Raw genomic sequence first — 13,020 nt, forward strand, 5'->3', positions numbered from 1 at the left:
TCCTGCTTCCCCTGGCCACCTCCTGCTTCCTCCCCGAGCCCTCTAGCGACGCCACGGAGTCGTCCCCGACCGCTATTCCTCTCTCTGCTCGCTCTGGCTCTCTCCCTCTCTCGATTTGGAGCACCACCGAGAGCCACCGGAGGGCGCCGCCGTCGCATCCATAGCCACCGGCCACCCCTCGCCCGTCCGATGAGCTCAGGAGCTCCGTCCCGACCCCATGAAGCTCTACCACGACGCATGCGACGCCGGGTGCCCTGTAGCCACGCCATCACCACAATCTTCATAGCCACGGCCGGCAATCGCCGCCGTTCGATTCGCCGCCGACAGGACGTCCCCGAGCCCACTTAGCGTCTCGTCCGACTCCCCGTGAGCTCCTCTTCTCTTATCCTCACTCCGCGCACTTGATTTCGTCCCCTAGCTCCATCTTCCACCACGGTCGAAGCTCGCCGCCGCCGTGCCTCGTCGCCGTCGTGGCCAGAGCCACTGTGGCTCGAAGCCGGGCACACCACCGTGCTCCACGCCTCACCAGGAGCACGTAGCATGCACCAACGCCTCCCCTAGCGCCCTGCATCGCCTAACCCGCCGTTGGCCGAACTCCGGCCGCCGCTGACCTCGTCGCCGCCGTCACTGCAGCCACCTGGAGCTCCCACCCGAGTGCACCATCGTGCTCAGAACGTCTCCACGAGCCCGTTGCCTGCTGCAGCTCGCCCTCTCGTGCCCCCTAGTGGTCGCCCATGTCTCACCCGAGCTCCGGCGGCCGCAACCGAGCTCGCCGCCGTCGACTCCGGCCAACCCAGGCCCGGAGACCACGACCATCCGACGCGCCATCGCGCCAGCTCTCCGTAGAGCCAAAGGGCGCACCGAACGGTGCAGTATAGACGAAACCCGAGCCACCCCTGTGTGTCTCCGCCGCGTTTTGGGTCGTCGCCGGCGAAACTCCGGCGACTGCCGACGTGGCACGCTTAATTAGTGTTAATGACCCAACTATTTAAACCCACAGCCACTGACAGTGGGGCCCACCCCTGGTCAAACCCCAGTCAGCGCTGGGTTTGACCGGGATTAGTTCCTGTGTCACTGACGTGTGGACCCCACACGTCAGGTTTGACCCGAGCCAGCCCAGTTGACCCTGCTGACGTCACTGTGACGGGGTGCTGACGCCATAATCATTTCTGGATTTAATATTATTCAGGAAATTCCAGAAAATGCCTAAAACTTCTAAAATTCATAGAAATTCAACCGTAACTCCAAATTAAATAAATTATATATGAAAAATTATCAGAAAAATTCAAGGAATCCATCTGTACCATTGTCATGCATGTTAGAACAACTTATAGCTGCTGTTTAGCACAAATCAATTAAATGGCATTTGAATAATCACATATGGAGTTTGAATTTGAATCTTGTATTCAAACCAACTTCATTTAATCTGTTGCTAGTTGCATTAGCCCAAAACACATTCATATTGCCATGTCATGAGCATGCATCATATTGTGCATTGCATTGATTGTATTTCTTCTTTGTTGCCGGTATCTATTCCCTCCCGGTAGACGATGTTCCGATGTTGTGATCGTTGACACTGATGAAGATTCAATGCTATCTTCAGAAGTGCCAGGCAAGCAAAACCCCCTTGTTCATTCCGATACAATCCCACTCTCTCGCTCCTGCTCTCTTTTACTGAATTAGGACAACAACGATTCATCTGTTACTTGCTGCGGTAGCTGAACCCCTTTATCCTTTGCATGACCTGTCATTCCACAGTAAATAGATGAAACCCACTAGCATGGGTAGGAGTTGTTTGAGCCCTGTTGTGCCTACTCATTCTTGCTTGTTTGTCATGCCTGCTACTGCTTAGAGTTGAGTCAGGTCTGATTCATCGGGGATGAATCAGAGGCGTGTGAACATATCCTACTGTGTGTGAGCTAAGTGTGTGAACACGTTTTGGTAAAGGTAGCGGTGAGAGGCCATGTAGGAGTACATGGTGGGTTGTCTCATTGCAGCCGTCCACAGGAACTGAGTTCTGTGTTTGTGATCCATGATTCAGCTACTACCACGCATTGGGCCCGAAACCAATGGACCCTCTCGGCTTCTTGATCACTCTTGTCCTCTGTCCAGGAGTTGCAAGCAGTTTCTGGTGTTTGTAGTATGCTGGAGGCCGTGCGCAGCGCTGACCGTAGGGGTGGGCTGTGATGCGGTAGGCACGTGGCACGGTGTACCGGGCGCCCGTTTGGTGTCTCGGGAACCCTGTTCACATCGTTTGGGGCTGTGAGCGAAACTCCGGCCGGATCTCCTCATGGATGGAACCCGAATAGGCGATAAACCTGGATTAGAGATTTAGGTGATTAGGTAGGTCGTGGCCGACACCCACGTTGAGCTTCCGCTTGAAGGTTGCCGAGTACATGTCGTGTAAACGGCGGTAAGTGGTGAAAGCGTTTGTGAAGAAGTACACCCCTGCAGGGTTAATATGATCTATTCGAATAGCCGTGTCCGCGGAAAAGGACTTCTGGGTTGCCTATATCAGTTCATAGACAAGTGAAAGTGGATACCCTAAAATACGCAAGATAAGCGTGAGTGCTATGGATGGCGTTCTTGTAGGGAGACGGGAGCGAATCCATAGTGGTGTATTGATATGGTGAATATGTGGACTCGTGTGCGCCACCTCAAAAGAGTTACTTGCAGTCGTAGTTCAGGATAGCCACCGAGTCAAAGTTGGCTTGCTGCAGTTAAACCCCACCATCCCCTTTGTTGATAATGATGCATATGTAGATAGTTCTGATGTAAGTCTTGCTGGGTACATTTGTACTCACGTTTGCCTATTTATGTTTTTGCAGAGAGACTTCGGCCTCACTAGTAGTTTCGCGTGGACTTCGACGTTTAGCTTGTTACCTCAGCTACGATCTTGTGCCTCGGCAGGATTGGTAGATAGTCAGGCTTCTCAACCTTTTTCATTTATAGATGTCTGTACTCAGACATGTTAAGCTTCCGCATGTGCTTTGACTTGTATGCTCTGATTGTTGGGTCATAAGACCCATGTTTGTAATATCTCGCTCCTCGGAGCCTATTGAATAAATTACTTGAGTCGTAGAGTCATGTTGTGATGCCATGTTGTATTTGCACATATCGAGCATATTGTGTGTATGTTATTGAAATGCTTGGTATGTGTGGGATCTGGCTATCTAGTTGTTTATCCTTAGTAGCCTCTCTTACTGGGAAATGTCTCCTAGTGTTTCCACCGAGCCATGGTAGCTTGCTACTGCTCCGGAACACTTAGGCTGGCCGGCATGTGTCCTTCTTCGTTCCTGTGTCTGTCCCTTCGGGAAAATGTCACGCGATGAATACCGGAGTCCTGTTAGCCTGCTACAGCCCGGTCCACCGGAGTCCTGCTAGCCCAGTGCTACAGCCTGGATTCACTCGCTGATGACCGACACGTTCGATGCTGGGTCATGGATGCCTGTCCCTGTAAGTTTGTTCCACTTTGGGTTTACGACTAGCCATGTCAGCCCGGGCTCCTTATCATATGGATGCTAGCGACACTGTCATATACGTGTGCCAAAAGGCGCAAACGGTCCCGGGCAAAGGTAAGGCGACACCCGTGGGAATACCGTGCATGAGGTCGCAAAGTGATATGAAGTGTTACATGCTAGATCGATGTGGCATTGAGTCGGGGTCCTGACAGCGTTGGTATCAGAGCTTGACTGCCTGTAGGATTACCAAGCCAAACTGGTCGAAGTTGAGTCTAGAAATTCTTTAGTTATATAAGGGAATTGATTGTGGGATGGAACGTAAGGCTCTTTTTACTCCTTATACCTCATGGCCTTCTGATCTGAGTCATCATCTTCTCTTCTACGGGGATTAAGAACTAGGCTATCTCTTCTTTCTATTAGGATCACGTGTTACTAATCAGTGGACTTATAAGATTGTTGGATTTAAGTCTCAGTTCAGTTCCTACTACTTCCGTATGTTAATTGTTGATCTCGAAACCTTGATATTGTGCTTCTGAGTGGTTATGCCACCATTTTTGTGAATGTCTCAAATCTTTTCTGAGCATTTACAGCCGTTATGCTGTCCGAGTCATCCCAGGTTTCTAAGTAGTCTGATGCATTTGCAAATCCTTTCTTCCCGTTTCAATGTTCCCATGGGCCAGATTAACCACACTAATCAGTGAGTTGAGGTACTCCGTTACCTTGACATATATGTTGGAGATATTATTATGACCCTAGGTGTCTTAGGGGATCATCTAGTAATTTAGCCATGATTTGTGTTCCCAGTGTGATGATTCTGGCCATCATTCTCGAAAGGATCCCGTGATGCTACTTAGTAACAGGTATTCTGTTCCTGGGTTCTTGAACCCGAGATTCACTCTACCTACTTCATGTTGATAGTAATTGCTAGTGCCTTTAGGATATTAGTAACCTTTGCGATAGTCCTTGAAGTCCGTGGTATCTTCTTCTTCCAAATACCATGAACTACTTATGGCAGAAGTTCCTTGTTGAACTGAAATATCACAACAGGATTATTCTTGATGAGTTCTCCATTATATATTGTGGCTCTGCCAGTTCTACCTTTCTGCATGGGTTATCCGGAAGAAATATGTTGAACTTCGTTTGACATGCTAATCCATGCATCCACAACTCAGAAAATCATATGTTCTTTTGAGTTGTCCCATCTTAGTTGTTTCCGACCCTCGCCTATCAATTGATAGTCAAGAGTATGCGTGCATTCGTTCGTCGATGCCTATTACCCTTGTGGTCCACCAAGCCATTCTATTTCAGAATGAATAGGAGAAACAAACTCCAGAATCTCATCCATATCTAGGATTGGGTCAAAGCAATTGTATTCCGCAGATCAAAATGCCAATCCAGCTTCTGGTCTGTTCTACCTTGAAGTATTACCATCTTTATATCAGGAATATCATGGGAATTGCACACCATCTTATGAATTCTTGACGCAGTAATACTTCTGATCATCATTGATAATTTCTCGGTTTCCGTGTTATTGTAACCGGAATGCCGACAAGTGAATCGTGATGTGTGAAATCAATACTCATAGCAACCTTGTTGCTTGGTAGTTAAATGGACAATATTCTCATTCTTAGCATGTTGGCTATTGAATCACCATTCTAAGATAGCTTGTGCTACCTAGTCCCTATTTCTGGTGCACTCCTCGACCAATGAGTTAGGAATTATTTCAAGTCCTCACTCATTTGATCATGTCGTCTTGCCCTCAAAAGCAAGATTGTTCTCGAGCTTAGTAACATACCGGTGGTTCGTGACTTTCCAAATATCTTCTTGGAAGCGTTACCGGGTTATTTCCTGACTGTTATGTTGGGCTCGTGATCAAGTTGGTTTCTTGTGAATCACCCTTTCTCCAAGAATCTGTGTTGGATATCCCGGAGCTAGTTGGTTAAGCTAGACAACAAGTTGGAGAGTTGGAAGATAAAAGCTTGCCTGACTTAGTTCGTTCCAAAGGGATATTCTGGTGTAGTGTGTGTTGAAGAAAGATGATATCTTTATCGATTGGTCCCTGTGATCAGTTGTTGGACCTATTGTCTTATCAACCCTTGATTGAGTATGGGCTATCGTCAAATCAAATCAGAACCAACGATATTCGTAATGTTGTCTTACTCGTGGTTGATCCCTCGAGCATACACCATTATATCTTTGGTCTGACCAATGCTATCACCGTGTTCACTTAACTATGGAATTCCTTTTAAAAGGAAACCCAGATGAATTGTTGTTGTGCCCATTGACAACATCCTTATCTCCTCCATGATTTTGTTGAACATTAAGCTAGTGTTGGAAACTTTTGAAAGCATTTGTTCATGCTAACTCATGAAACATATGTTTGGATGAAGGTAGTGACTTCCTTTAATTCATGTGCATCTGATGCAAGTTGCCGCCGTGGATTCGAGAAAGTCAATGTTGCTTTCTTTGGAATCATTCCAAATCAGTCATGCACACGTGCGAAGAATTCTGTGGTTTGAAGACTTGCAACCTTCAATCTATATGTACCCCTAGCACACCAAGCCACTGATTGATTTGTTCAAGGAGAAGGAGTTCCTTCATAAGAGCTAATCCGGACTTATGTAAGGACTTCGATACCCTCGTTGATGGTTCCCCCTCCTGAACTCGGTAGTGTTTTATTATAAGACTGCTACGTGGCCATGCTTGTCTGGGACAACGTGTTCGCATGTTTGTAGCAGAACCAGCTCATGTTTTGGAGCTTACTATCGTAGCTCACTCCCCGAGAATCCCGCAACATTATCTCGTCGATTTGTGTTGCAAACTTTCATTTTTTTTCTAGACTTGATGAGCCTGGAATATCCTGACACCAACCAGATCTGAATCTCAGGCAGATATGATGGTTGGAACATTTCCCCAAGAACTATAATATTGGTCTCTCGATAACCGGTAAGGTGGATGTCGTGGCCAACACACCCAGCCGGAAGACCTCCTGTTGTAGTATCTTGATTTGAGGAAGTTGGCCACCTCCCCATAGGGATTTCGTAGGATTTACTCCCTAGTTGCCCCTATGGATTTCTGTGTTCCGAAGTCCGACCTTTTTACTTGATGTTCTAGATATCAAACCATATCTATGAATGGGTTACACTAGCACATCAAGGAGAACATTAGAAGCGGAGTGCTAAATGTCTCTCGGTCGATCATCCAGAGTTTATTTCCTTGGCCCCGCCAAGGGTGAAATCTGAGAAGGTGTTATCTTCCTTTGCATCTGCATCCTCCATCACCATTCATCATGGTAGTAAGTTGTGTTACCGGACCCTTGACACGGATGTTAGTAAAACCTTGATGATTATGGAAATGCTCAAGTTCTTGAGAGCACGCACAAGCGCTACGTGTTATCATCGGCTCTAATTGGGATGCTCTCAGTTACCTCGGCAATGCTATAACCATTCCAATAGTGGAATAACTCTTTATTGTTGAGCCTCTCCCCAGTTACCAGAATCATTCCCAGCATTTGCATTTTGTTCCCAGCTTGCACCGCCAATGTGTCATTCTACCATGGGTTTCTTCCATTTCCGGTGATAAGCAAATTCATCCATTACGTTGTCTTCAACAAGGTAATCCACATCATCCAAGTCCGAGTATGCCATTCTACCGACCCCCGCCAATCGATTGCTGTGATTTGCCTTAGGCTGATATAGAGAGTCTCAATGATCTCTATATCAAAGGTAATTCTTTTTGCCACTTAAGGGGATATTTCTACGAGTCACCGTCCCTAAGGTGCCCCGTTGTGGTATCATGGCAACTCAACTCCTCGCTACGTTGACAATCGTTTACCACCTTCTTAGGTGTGGAATCATTGTCTACCTAGTGAACCTTCGTCATCTGTTCCACTCCATTCCTCTAGAGGTGTGCTTCGTCTCTCAGCTTGAGAGATATTTCCATGTCTCAATCCATGAGTTGATCCTAAGTTGTTCGATCTTCGAGGAGATCGATCCTTCTAGAGTTTTCCTTCCCTCTTCTTGTCATGTTAGTTGGAGTTCTCAGAACAAGACGACAAGACAAAGATGGTGAATGAATCAACGTTCAATTGAAGTGCACCCTGGATCGTGAAGATTATACTAGTTGCGTTTTCCTTCACCTTAGCCTACGCTTGAATCTCGGGACGAGATTTTTGTTTAGTGGGGGTGAGTTGTCACATCCCTGGTCTTGTTATGCCCTAGGCTAGACCTCATCTGAGCATCATGTTTAAATTTTTGAAACCTGAACTGAGGAATTTTGGAAGCCTCAAAAACTTAAATAAAAGAAGGGCAAAAACCCTAAAAATCTCATTCATTACTCCAAAATGCTCTTCTTAAATGTTTGATAATTTTTGGTAGGGGTTCTGGTCCCAACCAAAATATTGAACATTTTTAAGGAATTATTTTTGGGACTTTGGATTTAATTCATTAGCTATTTGAATTTGAATTATATTCATATAATTAGAATATAATTTCAAATACCCCTGAAATATTTTATAAGCTTTTGGAAGAGTCCATCTAGCAATATAAAATATTCAGAGGAGTTTTTGGCATTGTTTGAATTATTTTAAATTCAAAACAGTGGCAAAATAAATTAAATAAAACAAAACAGAAATAAAAGACAGAGGAGAGAAAACCTTACCTGGACTTACCTCTGCAGCCCACCAGGCCCACCTGGCCAGCCCAGCCCATCTCCACCCCCCCCCTGTCGTCTTCCTCCCTGCCAGGAGGACAGACACCGCGACGCCGCCGCGCGCGCCACGTCCTGCTTCCCCTGGCCACCTCCTGCTTCCTCCCCGAGCCCTCTAGCGACGCCACGGAGTCGTCCCCGACCGCTATTCCTCTCTCTGCTCGCTCTGGCTCTCTCCCTCTCTCGATTTGGAGCACCACCGAGAGCCACCGGAGGGCGCCGCCGTCGCATCCATAGCCACCGGCCACCCCTCGCCCGTCCGATGAGCTCAGGAGCTCCGTCCCGACCCCATGAAGCTCTACCACGACGCATGCGACGCCGGGTGCCCTGTAGCCACGCCATCACCGCCATCTTCATTGCCACAGCCGGCAATCGCCGCCGTTCGATTCGCCGCCGATAGGACGTCCCCGAGCCCACTTAGCGTCTCGTCCGACTCCCCGTGAGCTCCTCTTCTCTTCTCCTCACTCCGCGCACTTGATTTCGTCCCCTAGCTCCATCTTCCACCACGGCCGAAGCTCGCCGCCGCCGTGCCTCGTCGCCGTCGTGGCCAGAGCCACTGTGGCTCGAAGCCGGGCACACCACCGTGCTCCACGCCTCACCAGGAGCACGTAGCACGCACCAACGCCTCCCCTAGCGCCCTGCATCGCCTAACCCGCCGTTGGCCGAACTCCGGCCGCCGCTGACCTCGTCGCCGCCGTCACTGCAGCCACCTGGAGCTCCCACCCGAGTGCACCATCGTGCTCAGAACGTCTCCACGAGCCCGTTGCCTGCCGCAGCTCGCCCTCTCGTGCCCCCTAGTGGTCGCCCGTGTCTCACCCGAGCTCCGGCGGCCGCAACCGAGCTCGCCGCCATCGACTCCGGCCACCCCAGGCCCGGTGACCACGACCATCCGACGCGCCATCGCGCCAGCTCTCCGTAGAGCCAAAGGGCGCACCGGACGGTGCAGTATAGACGAAACCCGAGCCACCCCGGTGTGTCTCCGCCGCGTTTTGGGTCGTCGCCGGCGAAACTCCGGCGACTGCCGACGTGGCACGCTTAATTAGTGTTAATGACCCAACTATTTAAACCCACAGCCACTGACAGTGGGCCCCACCCCTGGTCAAACCCCAGTCAGCACTGGGTTTGACCGGGATTAGTTCCTGTGTCACTGACGTGTGGACCCCACACATCAGGTTTGACCCGAGCCAGCCCAGTTGACCCTGCTGACGTCACTGTGACGGGGTGCTGACGCCATAATCATTTCTGGATTTAATATTATTCAGGAAATTCCAGAAAATGCCTAAAACTTCTAAAATTCATAGAAATTCAACCGTAACTCCAAATTAAATAAATTATATATGAAAAATTATCAGAAAAATTCAAGGAATCCATCTGTACCATTGTCATGCATGTTAGAACAACTTATAGCTGCTGTTTAGCACAAATCAATTAAATGGCATTTGAATAATCACATATGGAGTTTGAATTTGAATCTTGTATTCAAACCAACTTCATTTAATCTGTTGATAGTTGCATTAGCCCAAAACACATTCATATTGCCATGTCATGAGCATGCATCATATTGTGCATTGCATTGATTGTATTTCTTCTTTGTTGCCGGTATCTGTTCCCTCCCGGTAGACGATGTTCCGACGTTGTGATCGTTGACACTGATGAAGATTCAATGCTATCTTCAGAAGTGCCAGGCAAGCAAAACCCCCTTGTTCATTCCGATACAATCCCACTCTCTCGCTCCTGCTCTCTTTTACTGCATTAGGACAACAACGATTCATCTGTTACTTGCTGCGGTAGCTGAACCCCTTTATCCTTTGCATGACCTGTCATTCCACAGTAAATAGATGAAACCCACTAGCATGGGTAGGAGTTGTTTGAGCCCTGTTGTGCCTACTCATTCTTGCTTGTTTGTCATGCCTGCTACTGCTTAGAGTTGAGTCAGGTCTGATTCATCGGGGATGAATCAGAGGCGTGTGAACATGTCCTACTGTGTGTGAGCTAAGTGTGTGAACACGTTTTGGTAAAGGTAGCGGTGAGAGGCCATGTAGGAGTACATGGTGGGTTGTCTCATTGCAGCCGTCCTCAGGAACTGAGTTCTGTGTTTGTGATCCATGATTCAGCTACTACCACGCATTGGGCCCGAAACCAATGGACCCTCTCGGCTTCTTGATCACTCTTGTCCTCTGTCCAGGAGTTGCAAGTAGTTTCTGGTGTTTGTAGTATGCTGGAGGCCGTGCGCAGCGCTGACCGTAGGGGTGGGCTGTGATGCGGTAGGCACGTGGCACGGTGTACCGGGCGCCCGTTTGGTGTCTCGGGAACCCTGTTCACATCGTTTGGGGCTGTGAGCGAAACTCCGGCCGGATCTCCTCATGGATGGAACCCGAATAGGCGATAAACCTGGATTAGAGACTTAGGTGATTAGGTAGGTCGTGGCCGACACCCACGTTGGGCTTCCGCTTGAAGGTTGCCGAGTACATGTCGTGTAAACGGCGATAAGTGGTGAGAGCGTGTGTGAAGAAGTACACCCCTGCAGGGTTAATATGATCTATTCGAATAGCCGTGTCCGCGGAAAAGGACTTCTGGGTTGCCTATATCAGTTCATAGACAAGTGAAAGTGGATACCCTAAAATACGCAAGATAAGCGTGAGTGCTATGGATGGCGTTCTCGTAGGGAGACGGGAGCGAATCCATAGTGGTGTATTGATATGGTGAATATGTGGACTCGTGTGCGCCACCTCAAAAGAGTTACTTGCAGTCGTAGTTCAGGATAGCCACCGAGTCAAAGCTGGCTTGCTGCAGTTAAACCCCACCATCCCCTTTGTTGATAATGATGCATATGTAGATAGTTCTGATGTAAGTCTTGCTGGGTACATTTGTACTCACGTTTGCCTATTTATGTTTTTGCAGAGAGACTTCGGTCTCACTAGTAGTTTCGCGTGGACTTCGACGTTTAGCTTGTTACCTCAGCTACGATCTTGTGCCACGGCAGGATTGGTAGATAGTCAGGCTTCTCAGCCTTTTTCATTTATAGATGTCTGTACTCAGACATGTTAAGCTTCCGCATGTGCTTTGACTTGTATGCTCTGATTGTTGGGTCATAAGACCCATGTTTGTAATATCTCGCTCCTCGGAGCCTATTGAATAAATTACTTGAGTCGTAGAGTCATGTTGTGATGCCATGTTGTATTTGCACATATCGAGCATATTGTGTGTATGTTATTGAAATGCTTGGTATGTGTGGGATCTGGCTATCTAGTTGTTTATCCTTAGTAGCCTCTCTTACCGGGAAATGTCTCCTAGTGTTTCCACCGAGCCATGGTAGCTTGCTACTGCTCCGGAACACTTAGGCTGGCCGGCATGTGTCCTTCTTCGTTCCTGTGTCTGTCCCTTCAGGGAAATGTCACGCGATGAATACCGGAGTCCTGTTAGCCTGCTACAGCCCGGTCCACCGGAGTCCTGCTAGCCCAGTGCTACAGCCTGGATTCACTCGCTGATGACCGACACGGTCGATGCTGGGTCATGGATGCCTGTCCCTGTAAGTTTGTGCCACTTTGGGTTTACGACTAGCCATGTCAGCCCGGGCTCCTTATCATATGGATGCTAGCGACACTGTCATATACGTGTGCCAAAAGGCGCAAACGGTCCCGGGCAAAGGTAAGGCGACACCCGTGGGAATACCGTGCGTGAGGTCGCAAAGTGATATGAAGTGTTACATGCTAGATCGATGTGGCATTGAGTCGGGGTCCTGACACGGTTCATGCCACGAACCGGTACTAAAGAGGCTGTGTCAGCCTGCGGTCAGTCTATGGCCCCACCATCACCATTTAGTGCCGGTTCGTACCACGAACCGATACTAATGAGGTTATGGCAAGCTGTTTTTAGTCCCACCTCGCTCCCCTAACAAGCCTTTTACCACCTTAAATATGTTATTTCTCAAACTATCACAAGCACTTGGTCTTCATTGAACTCTATGTGTAGAATTTGTGGCCGCAATATGAGTCTTCGTCGGTTTATAAATCGTTGATGACTCATATTGACAATTCAGATTGTACACACAAAGATCATTGATGATCAAAGTATTTTTGATGTTATAAGATCATACTGACAATTTAGACTATAAAGAAATATAAGATCATGATCTAAATGCTCTTATATTTTTTGCGTTCAGTATGCACCATTCAAAGCGACGCCATCAACTTTCAACCGTTTATGCCTTCATTTGCTATTTTTCATGCATTTAATGATTTGTTTTGAGAACTAAATGACCTGGAAATTGAAAAGCACTACAAAGGAACTCTGAAAAAGTTGAAACTTGGCATGGTATCATCATTTCACCCACATATCATGTTCAAAAAAGTAGAGAGGGTTACGGCAAAAACTGGATGCACTTCGTTTACAAACTGGACAATCTCTTTCGAAGTATTCGGGTTTATGAGGTTATGGCAAGCTGTTTTTTAGTCCCACCTCGCGAAGTGAGAGGGACTAGGAGCGGTTTATAAGCCCTGAGTGCAGAGATGATGAAGAAGAGGCTCAATGCTCACGTTGCTTAGCTTCAAGCCTTCAGGAATACGGTAGACTGCATGGAGCTATGCGCAGTGCAGTTTACACTATTCTGAATGGCTTGAAGCAAATTAACGAGCATTGCACCTCTTTTTTTAAGTTATAACTCCAGACTTTGACCGTCAAGTTTTGCAGAAAAGAAAAAATAGCAGAAAAGAAGAAAAACTATAGCTGAAAAGAAAAAAACAAAATAAAAAAACTACTCAAAAATAAATAGAAGAAAATAAATATAGCAGAAAAGAAAAAACTATTCAGAAATAAATAGAAGAAAAGATAAAGCAGAAAAGAAAAAAATTAA

Source organism: Triticum dicoccoides, chromosome 3B (genome assembly GCF_002162155.2).
Source record: "Triticum dicoccoides isolate Atlit2015 ecotype Zavitan chromosome 3B, WEW_v2.0, whole genome shotgun sequence".
Lineage (NCBI taxonomy): Eukaryota > Viridiplantae > Streptophyta > Magnoliopsida > Poales > Poaceae > Triticum > Triticum dicoccoides.